The 12,960-nt window shown below is 32.2% G+C and overlaps 1 protein-coding gene across 15 annotated transcripts in view; it reads right to left on the minus strand.

Moving 5' to 3' along the window:
• The window catches only part of LOC148603565 (zinc finger CCCH domain-containing protein 10-like), a 132,385-nt gene that overhangs the window by 86,882 nt on the left and 32,543 nt on the right, over positions 1-12,960 (minus strand). For 3 of the 15 annotated variants that reach the window (XM_088552037.1, XM_088552030.1, XM_088552028.1), the window contains exon 4: positions 8,596-8,726. The exons of the other annotated variants lie outside the window; for them this stretch is intronic. The gene's annotated coding sequence lies outside the window, so the exon portion shown is untranslated. The remainder of the gene's footprint in view (positions 1-8,595; positions 8,727-12,960) is intronic. 15 annotated transcript variants of the gene reach the window in all.

The raw sequence follows: 12,960 nt of genomic DNA on the forward strand, positions 1-12,960 counted from the left end.
TGATTTTTAAAAGGTACATCTAATATGAAGCTAGAACTATGACACTATGGCAGTGAACATGGCAAAGATCTGCAGCAAAGCGGAGTACAGATATATAATTATGCAAATCATATGTAAATATAAAGTACTCAAATTACGAGTGCAAGAAGTAGCTAACAATATAAGAGACTTAAAAGCGATTACATTTTTGTTTTATAAGCTATACAGAATGCACAAATCAAATATGAAAACCACATAATTATTTTTGAATACTTGCTAGAAAATTGACAACAGTGAGACACATAACTGTTACAAAATTGTGCCAATCAATTTTTCATGGCAAACATATGCATTAGATTAGAAAAAATTAAAACTCTCTCAATTAAATAAGATTTCATAGACAGCCGAGTTCTTCATGTAATTTAACAGAAATTAAGACCAATTACAATTACACAATTATGAGAGTTAAACATCTAGAAAATCATAAAACTACATTGTTTCCATTTCCTATATGACATAACAATAAAGACCAACAACTAGTAGATAGATCATGTTTGGAGAATTCTGCCAAATAGTTGTGAATTCTTAACAAAATATTAATCGGAACAGTCGCCAGCATAATTAACTCACACCTAGGGAACCTTGCTGTCTTTAGTACATGTATTACCCAAGCTCAATTAAGCTGTGTGGATTTTGAAATATGGATACCATTATGAGTTCATCCAATGAATTCAGTCTAAGAAAGCAGACTCCAACATACCAATGAAAGAGTGACGGTTTGGATCCAAAAACTTTTAAAGGGGTTGTGGGTTTTGTGGCTAACAATAGCTAATTTTGGCCGAAATTTGCACAAAATCAACAAAATTTTCCAAAAAATGGGTCAGTCTTAAGCAGAAACCTGGATCCGCAACTGCATGCAACTGTCACTTTTAGGCCAAAATAAATTGTGTTTCCTATTTCACCTTCAAAAGATTTACGTAGGGTAGGTACATAAAACATTTTATTTAACAAAAACAATTTTTTTAAATTGTTTCAAGATGAAGAAATCGTAACAGGAACAACCAAAGAAATCCATTTTTTTTTCAATCAGCAATGAAATGTTAAGGTTGGTCTTGGAAATGGTCCAGAACAACCATTCACCAAACTCAATAGATGATTGCTCCCCCCTTTTTCTGTCTTCTTGCAGAACTATTCCATATGTAAACATTTTCCTTACCATTAAATGTCATATAGATCTCATTTATTATCAAGACATATAAACCAGAATTTCTAAACACTACCAATCATGACAAAGGTCTCAAACTGGCCATAAAATACATCTGAACAGAGCCACTTGTCTAGGAAACATATTATTACAACAAAAATGACAGTTCCCATGGGAAATCAGGATTAAATCTGGAGTGATACCAATCTTATGGTAATTAATTGTTTTTGCAACACTGCCTTATGTTTATGGCAATAAGACAAAGAACCCACGACTGTTACTATGTCATGTTTGTTAACTTCTGGGCAGTAACTCTCGACAAATATACACCAGTTGTCAAAATATCTCTTTCTGTAAACATACTAATTTTCACTATTTTACCAGTAGACAGGAAACCACGAAAAGTAGCCCTGTGAAATTGAATTTTAATACCATATAATGCTAATTTGTTTTTGAAACCATAAAAATGATACACACCAACATATTCATTTGACAGGATCGGCAAAAATAAAAAACTGCAAAAATTATTACATTTACTGTATGTGCTATGATAAAAAAATTCATATAATTGTCATGGTTGTAAGCTGTGGGGGGTCAAATGCGCACTTTGTGTTGGAATACCTCCCATTTCATTGGTAAAATTGGGGCAAAAAATCAGCAAAAACAAATAACATTTCTAAAATATGAAGAAAAAAATTTTATGAAATCATTGAAGATTTGGTAAAAATAATGTATTATCTAAAAAATAACCAATTTACCTTTTTACAAAAATTCAGATTCAGGGTTTTTCATTACTAACTTTTCACCGGCAAAAAAATAATAAAAGTAGCTTTAAAGTAGAAAAGACCTGTTTATATCTACAGCTGAATATCACATAATGAAAATCAAGAAGTTCTTTATAAAGTATCAGTGTGTATGCTAAAAGGTCATATACATTGACAGGAATCCACTACTGCCATGGCCTGGTGGTAGCATGCCAGCTTGTATTGTGGAAGGTAGATCAAGCTGAGTCATAACAAAAATTGGTGTTCACTGACCTAGAGTATACAGGAGAAATAATGACAAATGATTAATGTATCAGAGTGGGTTGCACACTGCTGCTTCTCAGACCTAGCAAAATAATAAACTAAGTTTGGCATATCTGTTTTATTGGTAAAAAAAATCTCATTTTGAACTATATGAAGTAAGTGCCAATGTAGTTAAATATAATCTCTTCCAAGAAAAAAAATTGTCCTATAGGCTAGAAACCACTAATTCCACTTCCCATAGGCTTCTATGCAAATTTCACAATATTCAATGGCTTCTATGGACTTTACCTTAACTTTAACCTGCAGAGGACTATATATCAGCATGATTCTACATATGTCAGCTCACAATCCTCAGAATGGCATGTGGGGTTAGCAGACTTGCAGTGCAGTACTGGTCACCAGAAGTGAAGTGTCTATAAATAGCATGGGAAATCCCAGTGTTTTCACAAGATATAAGGTATATTTAGAAATCATTATGGAGATTAGGCTTCACATCACAAGAAGCAAAATGCACCTATAAAATGTACAGGAATGTTTTTCCTTTCAGAAACTGTTTAAATTTTTTAAATGAGATGAGAACTCTTTTCACAGCACTATGAGGAACAGGGGTAATTTCTGCGTAGGGCTATTTTTGCGTACGTTCCAAATGCTCATTGGTTGAATTGGTGGTCTGTAACCTAAACCTCTGAATACGATTAAATTAGTTCAGCAAATATAATAGATTATATTTTATTCATAAGAAATATTTGGAATTTTCTCTCAGATAACTAACTCTAGGTCATATCAGGTCAAATAATGAGTGAAAACTAACAACTGCTGTCTGTTATGATTGGGGTAAGCGACTACATAGACTGAGGTATAAATACAAGAGTGCCCTAAAAAAACATGGGAATGGTAATCATCTATATGAAAGTAACAAATCTTTGTCCATCTGTCCATCAAATAAATACCTCCCCTGATGTAAGACCCTGCAATGTTGTAACAGGTCATGAAACACATGAAACAGCCATCAAGATACTGACTCTTATAAGACGGCAATACTTTTTTTCTCTATTTTTGTTGGCAGGGTAAAAATAATGTTTACCACTGATCGAAATAATTTGAAACAGAAAATTAAGTCATATGCCTGCACCTTCCACAAGTGGGAGAATGAATACAACTTTCCAAGTAGCATAACACCTTCTAATTTTGAACCCTTACTGAAACCTTAACAGTATGGACCAAAACACTACAGTGAACTAGATATCATTGAGATGGAAGCCACCTCTGTGGGCCCCGCTGTCATAACATGTGGTAAATAAGCTGATATGAAGCATTATTTGAAGTTATTATGACATACCCTCTGGTTTTGGTTAATATACATGTCAAGTATAAATTTTGAAATCATAATGGTTCTCAAGTTATGACACACCCTCTGGTGTTGGTTAATATACGTGTCAAGTATAAACTTTGAAATCATAAAAGCTTTCAAGATATAGAGCGGACACAACCTTTACCACAGGACATGGGGTTGTCAACTGAAACCAAAGTTTTTGACCTTGACCTCTGACCTGGGAAGTTGTACATACATTATGACACACCCCCTGGTGTTGGTTAATATACATCTTAAGTATTAAGTATGAAATCGTAACGGTTCTCTAGATATAGAGTGGACATGAATTTGTTACGGACGGACAGACTGATCACTATAGGGCAACCAGCATAAGCGGGACCCTAATTAGAAAAGTATACCATTATTTGTTGGTATCAATTAAAAAAAAATTGTGTTGAATTAATTTCAAAATTTTATGTGGTACATAGTATTTGAATTGTGAATTTAATTAATCAGCATCTCAGTTTTCATTGGAAATCCCATTTTATAAAAGATATTTTTAGTGGAACTTTAGACTATGATTTGCTTCCTTCTTTTGCATGAATTACTTTTTGAATTTAATTTGTTGTTCTTGTGTAAATACTTTGACAATAAAAATATAATGGAACAAAAGCAGTCCTTTTGGTCCTTCAAAAATCCATGTTTAGCAATAATAATCCGGCAATTAGACCTGATGACCAAATATCTTTTTTTATGCCTTTCTTGTGACCATCATTTCCATTCATGCAAGTTTCATTAAAATCCATCAAGTAGTCAGGTGGAAACCAATAGAAATATGAAAATGTTCAGAAATTAATGCACTATGGTGACCTTGGCCTTTGATCTCAAAATGTACAAGTGTCCACCTTATTAATCAAGCTTCAATTTGTGCAAGTTTCATTCAATCCTATCAAGGCAAACTCAAGTTTGATAGAAATTTCAGACAAACTGAATGAGAAACAAAATTACGAGTTCCACAGTCCATCTGCACAATAATAATGTATTAATCAGATAACAATAAAATCTTGAATAGGAAGCCAAATTTTATTATACCATTTTTATCAGATTATTTTGTAGGTTGTGAAAATTGGTAATAAACAGGCAAAAAAAAACATACGAAAAAAAGGACAAATAACAATAAGGTCCATATTTGACTCCCTGCATGATTTGAAATTAGACATTAGATAAGGATTTATTTATTGCTGTTTAGAATGTTAAATGAATGACTTAGCATGTTCAACCACATTTATTAGCATATGTTTCAATGATTGAAAATATTATGTCCAAAGCTGCAAAATCTGCAAATATTTCATCAAATATGCTGAAACAGTGCACTTTATGGAACAGTTTTTTCAATTCTTAAGTGCCTTCACCAACTCGACCCAAAAGTATTGTTTATAATTTCTAAATGCCACTTTGATAGGAGTCCAAATCAGTTAAGATATCCATGGGTCATGTTGGGGGGAGACCTTTGAATATAAGAAAATTAACATTGAAAAATGGCATTCTTCCCAGTTTTGTAGTTTTTTTGGCAGATTTCACCTTCCATAAAACTGAAATTGATGAAAAGGTGAAAATTCAATACCATTTAAAAAAATATAAATCATCCATTTAACAATTTATAATTAAAGAATCTTCGTGAGCGTGCTCACATACACCACATGTCCCCATGTTGGATACTGAAGTAACTTTCTTCAAAAGAGAAATACAAGTAGAATGACCCCTATAAAAAAAAGGAATAAGAGTATTTTTTTAGGCTTTAGACTGTTATCTTCTAACTAGCTTCTGTTACTCAGAATGGTAGTTTAAAACTGCAGACTGTGATTTCTGGAGTTTTAGTTAATCCAAAGTAAATATTGTAGTGGAACAAAACGTATACTTGACCAATAACTTATCATGGTGAATTTATATACCAAAAATTATGTCATAATCTGCAAGCGTTTAGGAAAAGTCAGAAAAATGGTTATTTCTGTGAATTTTGCTAAGTTCAAGGCCCGTAATTTTGTTAAAAATCATTAGAGCAGAACCAACTACAGACTTGTCCTGTAACTTATCATGATGAATTCAAATACTAAAAATCATGTCCATATCTGCAAGCGTTTAGAAAAAAGTCCGGAAAACCGTTATTTCTGTGAATTTTGCTAAGTTCAAGGCCTGTAATTTTGGTAAAAATCATCAGAGCAGAACAAAATGTAATCTTAACCTGTAACTTATCATGGTGAATTTATTTACCAAAAATCATGTCAATATCTGCAAGCATTTAGAAATCAAAATGCTGATAGCACTGGCGGTTTTTGATTCTTGTGAAAATTGTAGCATGAACAAAATTTCAAAGATTTTATGATGTTAAATAAAATTGTGATAATACATTGCATTTAAAATACTATTAAGAATTGTACTTTTTTACAATGTATAAACTGAAAGTCAATCTATACTACTGATCGAACTTCACACACATTTACAAAATTTTGTTCCACTTCACCCTTTTCCCCAATTTTAAATCTATCCAAATGTTAATGTGCATTTACATTCAAAAGCTATATTAACAGAGTATTTATCCTAAATAACAATAAATAAAACTAATATCAGCTTAAGAAAATAATTTCCTTAACACAAGATTTTCAAAATCTAGACACTTTAATCAATTTGAATTTTCCCGCCAATTTTACTTGGTTAAAATCCCAACTCTTCACTTCCTGTTAATAAATGGTAAAATACTAATGATAAGATGGATAATTTGGCATATAAGTGTGTTAAAATGAAAATATTAAACACATTTTATCCTTCCAGATACATTACTGCAAGAAATAAATTCCCTGAATGTAAATTTTTAACTTAATATCTTTCAATGTCAAAAAGGAGTCCCTCAAAGACTAGATCTTAATTTTACTTGCAGAAATAATAGCATATTACTGAGTTGATTAATTGCAAGAAACATATTTACAGGTAATAAAAGAGGTACTGAATGATATAAAAGGAATTACATTAGGACTTTATTTTTGTGTAGTGTTCAGAAATAGTAGGGAAGTTCCAGTGATGTAAGGTATTATGATCCTGAACACTTCTTTCTGTGAATTTTGCTAAGTTCAAGGCCTGTAATTTTGGTAAAATTCATCAGAGCAGAATGAAACTTAAACTTGACCTATAACTTATCATGGTGAACTTATATGTCAAAAATCATGTCAATATCTACAAGCTTTTAGAAAAAAGGACTGGAAAACTGTTATTTCTGTGAATATCATTAAGTTTAAGGCCCGTAATTTCCACAGTGGTAATTTTGGTAAAAATCTTCGGAGTGGAACAAGTTAAACTTGACCTGTAACTTATCATGGTGAACTTGTATACCAAAAGTTATGTCAATATCTGCAAAAATAAGTCTGGATAACTGACGATGGACGGACGGGCGGACAGGTAAAAAACATTATACCCTTTGCAACTTTGTTACATGGGGTATAATAATACTGCATATTTGTCATTTGCATCAATTTTTTTTTTTTTTTTGGAGGGGGGGAAATAGGGGGCCGAATATGGCCCTTTTCGTACCTGTTCCTTTTGCTGATTCAAATTTTGGCCGATGCTAAGTTTTGCACGAATTACTTGAGCTCACAGTAGATACTTCAAGAACTTTATTTTGGCATTTTAAAATGACAACTAAAATTAGCTGAAATTAGCATGCTGGAAAATTAACCACTATACTGTAGCAAGGAACAATAGCACCCTCATTCTTAGAACTTCCATTCAACCACTAGACTTTTGAACCTAGAGTACATTAACACTATGTTGTAGCAGTAGAACTGTTCAAATAGTAATTGCATGGCTGTACCAATTCTTTCTCTGTTGACATTAATGTTAAGATAAGCTTAATGTCAATATTTACACAAGAGTAAAGTTTATTGAACAGATGCATCAGTCACATTTTGTATCAAGCAGATTTGTTTTTGGGTTGTGTTAAGCATCTTCACTGCCATAGAAGGAATTTAGCAGGAAGGAAAATAGGAAATTATCAACGAAATGCAGGTCATGCAGTCAATATTGTCATGCAATACTCATGGCTATCAATTAATATCCTAGACATTAAAATAAGAATGATCAAACTCACACAGAGCTGAAAAGTGAGACCTGAAAAAATCCATATATCTAGCACACCCTAATCCAAACAACCAAAAGACAGTATCAGCTATTTCATCAAATCCTAGCTGATTTTGATAACGGGATTGTACAATTCCATTAACTTTCATGTTTAGACCTGATAAGGCATTGCTAAAATACTGTGACTCCAACTCAACGTTGATGGCTAGACAGTGAACTCTTGTATTTTGTAAGAATTTCATGGGTTCTTGTCTCGAAAGTATAATCATAATCTCTGCCTTTTTTTCTGTTGATACTGTAGTTATAGTACATGTACTTCATCCTGTTTAACACTCTGGAGCTAGTCAATGGGGGAGGGGTTCAGCATTTGGTATCCTCCCACAAATTTGGAATATTTTATTTACTTCCAGCAAAATTAGAGCAAATGTGAGCAGAAAAATAGCTGTGAAACTGATCTCCTTCAAACTACAGTGGATCCGTGCTTTACTCTACTTCTCTGATAAGCAGATTCAATATTTGTTTTCCAGAGAATTTTACTCAACAGCAATCTTGTTCACATTGTTTCAATCAGTTAAGATAATATGTGATAGAGAGTACATTTCTACCTTTTACTGAAAACAGTCTGATACTGTAAAGCTGTTTCATCAGGTAATAATTTGTTTACATTGGCTAGTTTTGAAATAATGAACAAAATTGTTTGCTATTGTTATGCCAAAGTAGTTCTTGTCATTTCACAGTATTGTCTGGTACTATTTAGAATTCCACTTCTATGGCAGATGAAAGCTACTCATCAAAATATCTATTGTAGTGGTGAACGATACTAAAGGTTTAGTGATTTGTTAATCCAAGCCAAGTTTCTTACAGCATACATGATAAGATTTTGGAGCAGAATTAGGTTAATTATAACTTCTACATTCATTCAAAAGTTCAAATAAATTACTTACATTTAGGATGTACTTTTGATGATAAAAGTAATTCACAAGATTATATGTTCAGAATATAAACCAAGTCATCTAACAGAAAGTTAGTGTCATCCAAGCCTGTGATCAAACCCCATAATATAATACATATAAACCTAAAACAAAAATATCAAGCAGCCATGAGAAGCAGAAAACACTTCCATGAATAACAGGATAATTAATTGGAAAGAGTGAATAACCAAAATATTATCATGAGTGCCGAAGAACGCGTAGATTTAACGAGTGTGCAGAACTTGTTCCGTGTACGAGTTAAATCCTCAAGCGCCCTTGGTACAAGTGACCATATTTTGGTTACACACGATAACCAGTTGATTATCCTATCTATTATATAGATTTTCTGTATAATTCATCGATATTTTCAACATGGATATTGAATTTTGTGATTGGCGGATTGGTATCAAAGTAATGACGTTTTGGCGGAAGAAAGTGCAAGAGTGAAATTACCAAATTTATTTCACAGTGTGAATTCTCAAAATTTATTACACTGGGAGCATTCAATAAAACACTGCTATCTATATAATAAAAAAGTGTAACAGAAGGACATTGCTGCAAAAAAATCAAATTCACTTGTACTTGCTGTATGTAAAAAACAGTCACCAGCCAATCTATGTCTCGTATGATCATCCAAATAAAATTCCTATTTTCCAAGCAATGTTTATGTATTGTTTATATATTTGATGACGATGCAACACCAGATTACCCTGCGTCCATATTTTAGTTCAGCATGGAAATAGCAGAACTTTAGTCATACCTTAGCAAAAACATAGAGAAGGATAAAAAAGGAGGACAATTCAGAGGCAACAAAATAATTTCTTATTATTCAATAAAAAGAGACAAAGAGAATACAACTTAGACACGTTAATGAAAGTGTTAATATCAACTTATTTTCAACACCTGCTAAATACTATATTCTTGCTTTTCCTATGATAGGAATTTCCCAAAGCAGACAATGTAAGATACCTGTAACAATGTAACAGAATGATTTATTAACTTTAACAGACATTAAAAAGGGAGTAAATTTACCAGAATAAAACATGATGAAAAAACAATAACATAATTGGCAAAAATTTACCGACTCAGTTGGAAGGAACAAAAGTCAGCAATGATGATTCAGCCTTCATTTCAAATCGTTACCTGCTACAAAACAACCCGCCATTAAATACAAGCAAACGCATTAGAAATTCAAGCATGTTCATTTTGCATCGTTAAACAAAGAACAAAGTAAAAAGCCATTAATTTCAAAAACCAGGTACTTAAAGTGCTATTTAGAATCGATACAAAACTTAAGAATGTTTCATAAAACCATAAAAAGTCAGTTCTCGCGAATGTAACCGATTTCTATTGTCTTGTCGGAATTATAGAAAGTCATTAGCAACAATAAAACATAATCAGAACATGAAACCTTTTCTAAAAACAAAGAGGTAATTTGAATTGCAATACATCATGCAGAAGACCAAGAATGTAACTTGAATACAAGAAAACATGTTTCCGCTGCATAGATTGGAATTTTTTACATTGAAACAAAAAGAAACCATAAAACCAGCTTATTAAGGTACTACAACAATAAATGAGTCTGTTAGAATAGTTTTCTTCTGGAAGAAATTTATGCCTCTTTATTCCTGTTTCCAAAAGCTTCACAAAAGCAGCATGATACTACCACAAAGCAACTGAACAAGTAAATAAATGAAATTGTTGCCATCAAGAAACTACTGTTCAGTTTTCATTTGAGTTCTTTTTTTTATTATTTTTTTATTTTTTGTTGACAGAAAAAATGACCTTTTAATAAATTCAAGGTTCTTCTATCAATGAGAGAAATAAGACTCAACGAACTATTACTAACAAAACATATCACTAAACAGAGCATATATTTCTAATTGGATTATATTATTACATCTTTATGTGAGTTGAACCACGAAAATGTCAATTTAGCCTCAATAATTCAGATAAATTATGTATTTTCATTTTCACACCTTTTTGTCAAATGTTATTACACAGAACTTAAGCTACTGATGCTCAAGCAGAAACCTACTGCTACGAGAACAATAGAAATCGCGCTCTTGTTCAGTTGAGGCGGAAAAGTTAATCCTGTTGTTTATTGCCGTTGCTACTGATTTTAAAAGTTACTTTAAGACAAAAATTTCATTATTTTCAATTAAGATTAGGAATATCATTATTAAACATTAAATTATCAACAAAAACTGTATCAAATAATAGAAAGACAAAGCCACGATGTTTAATTAAAATGATTTTGAGTGGGGGTACGTTTAATCAAAAATGGATCATGCCTAGTGTTTGGGCACGACAAAATAGACAAGTCCATCAAATGTGTATCTACCAGCATGCCAAATTTTTGATTTTTTTCAACCTGTACTAAAATAGAAAAAAAGTTTAAGTGAGTCGGGACCTCGAATGCTTGCATGACATACATTTACCTAAGTTTACCTGCATAATCACGTCAATAAGCATGTCAACAATTAAGTTCAATGTTACATGTACTTGTATATCAGCAAAGTGATTATAAACCAAAGTGCTATATTAAAAGTACTACAAATGTACATCTATTAGCGATTTTTTTCTCAAATATTATTACAGTAAATTATATTATTTTCAAATTTTAATAATTCTTGCTTTTGAGATGTCTGTGGTAGTGTTGAACACGGCTTTTATTGAAATGTCTCCATTTGCAGATTTTTTTTCTCCGTCAAAATTTCCAAATTATGTGAAAAATCTGTTTTATCATGATTCTTTTCAAACTTGTTGAATTGCCTTAAACACTTAGTCTATGAGTTCAGAATTAGGTTTTGTATTTACGTCGTTTATTTTTTTTGGTTTTAGTTATTCCATGCGTTTTGTCCTTTGATTTCAGTTTTATGTTTTTATTCTTAATTCCTTTCTCACCATTATAGTCCCGAATTTCTTATGTTTATGTTACAATCACACTTTCTCCAATTCTATGGTGTACGAATTTTAAAACTATGCCAGTTTTTTTTTTCCATAGAAAAGACAAATACTACACACGTGCACACAGTGTATAAGATGCAGCACCAGGAAAACATCCCAATGCCAACATAACTTCGGTTGATCAGAAGACTACACCACATTCCTCCAAAACCCCCAATACAAACCTTCTTTTACCCAAGCTATTATACAATTTTATCAAGGTCACCCCAATCACATGTAGACCTGGATCTTTCCATATAGCTGATAGCATGTATCTCACACCTATTTATCACCAAAAGCATTGAATCTATCAATGTATAAATACTATAATAACAACAACTGAAATTCCATTAGGTTTCATCCTTTTTGTTGAAGTTTACTTAATAAAGTCAGGTTAACTCTGTCTAACAAAAATCTAGGATAAAAATTAACAGTCGCCCAGTAGCCCACGGCTACTAAATTTTGAGCTAGGCTACCAAATTTTGGATAAAATTTAGCTAACATACAGAAAGTATAAAACAAAAAATATGGCCTGGGTTATCAGCTTTGTACTTCCTAATTTTTACCCTGCAAATCACATCTATCGGATCTTCAAGTATAATGCAACCTAATAGTAACAAATTCAAATTCGAGGAATGTAAAGCTTCCCATGTTGCAGTTTCGATGCGACCGTATGCATTTGGGCAAGTATCAACACCACATTCAAAACTGAACTCTAAATTTTTCATTTTGTTGGTAGTAACTTAACCAAGGTCATAGGGGAAATCATTGCAGAAACAGCATGATAATATTGAATTTATTTCATTTTTCGTTTTATACAGTTGTTGACTTCTTCAGATATTTGATAAATGTGTCCTTATATGCTGTTCGACTTGGTATAATATATGCTGATCCAATCCACATAAGTTGTTCAATCACATGTATCTGTACTTTCCCTGTAAAATAACACTGGGCACACCTAAAGAAAAAAATGCTAGTTCAAAATAAAACTTTGGATTGGGGCTTGGATTTGATGTCAGTATGTAATATTTTCATTCAATGAATGAATGATTAAAAAAAATACCACAGATTTTGGAACTCCTTCTTTTTCTTTTTTCTTTTAAAAAAAGCCCTCACTACACTAAAAATTGTGCCTCACAAATCCTTGTCATGAATTCAAAACTAGGTTTTAGGGTGTCATATGCTCGCGACAGAACATATAGCGTCTTGGCATAAAATTTGCACAGACCCTTTCCCAAATTTGTAACATGTCATCTCATGAGAACCCTTCATTAGTTATTATTATATCCTACTCTAATTTTAATACACGGTTGCTGTGCGACGATTGAAATTAAGAATGAAGCTATAGGACAGTACATGTACGTTCTACATCACCACCTTTGACTCTTT

This window comes from Perna viridis, chromosome 11 (genome assembly GCF_037379345.1).
Source record: "Perna viridis isolate PV_CMFRI_1.1 ecotype Kerala chromosome 11, ASM3737934v1, whole genome shotgun sequence".
NCBI classification, from domain to species: Eukaryota; Metazoa; Mollusca; class Bivalvia; order Mytilida; family Mytilidae; genus Perna; species Perna viridis.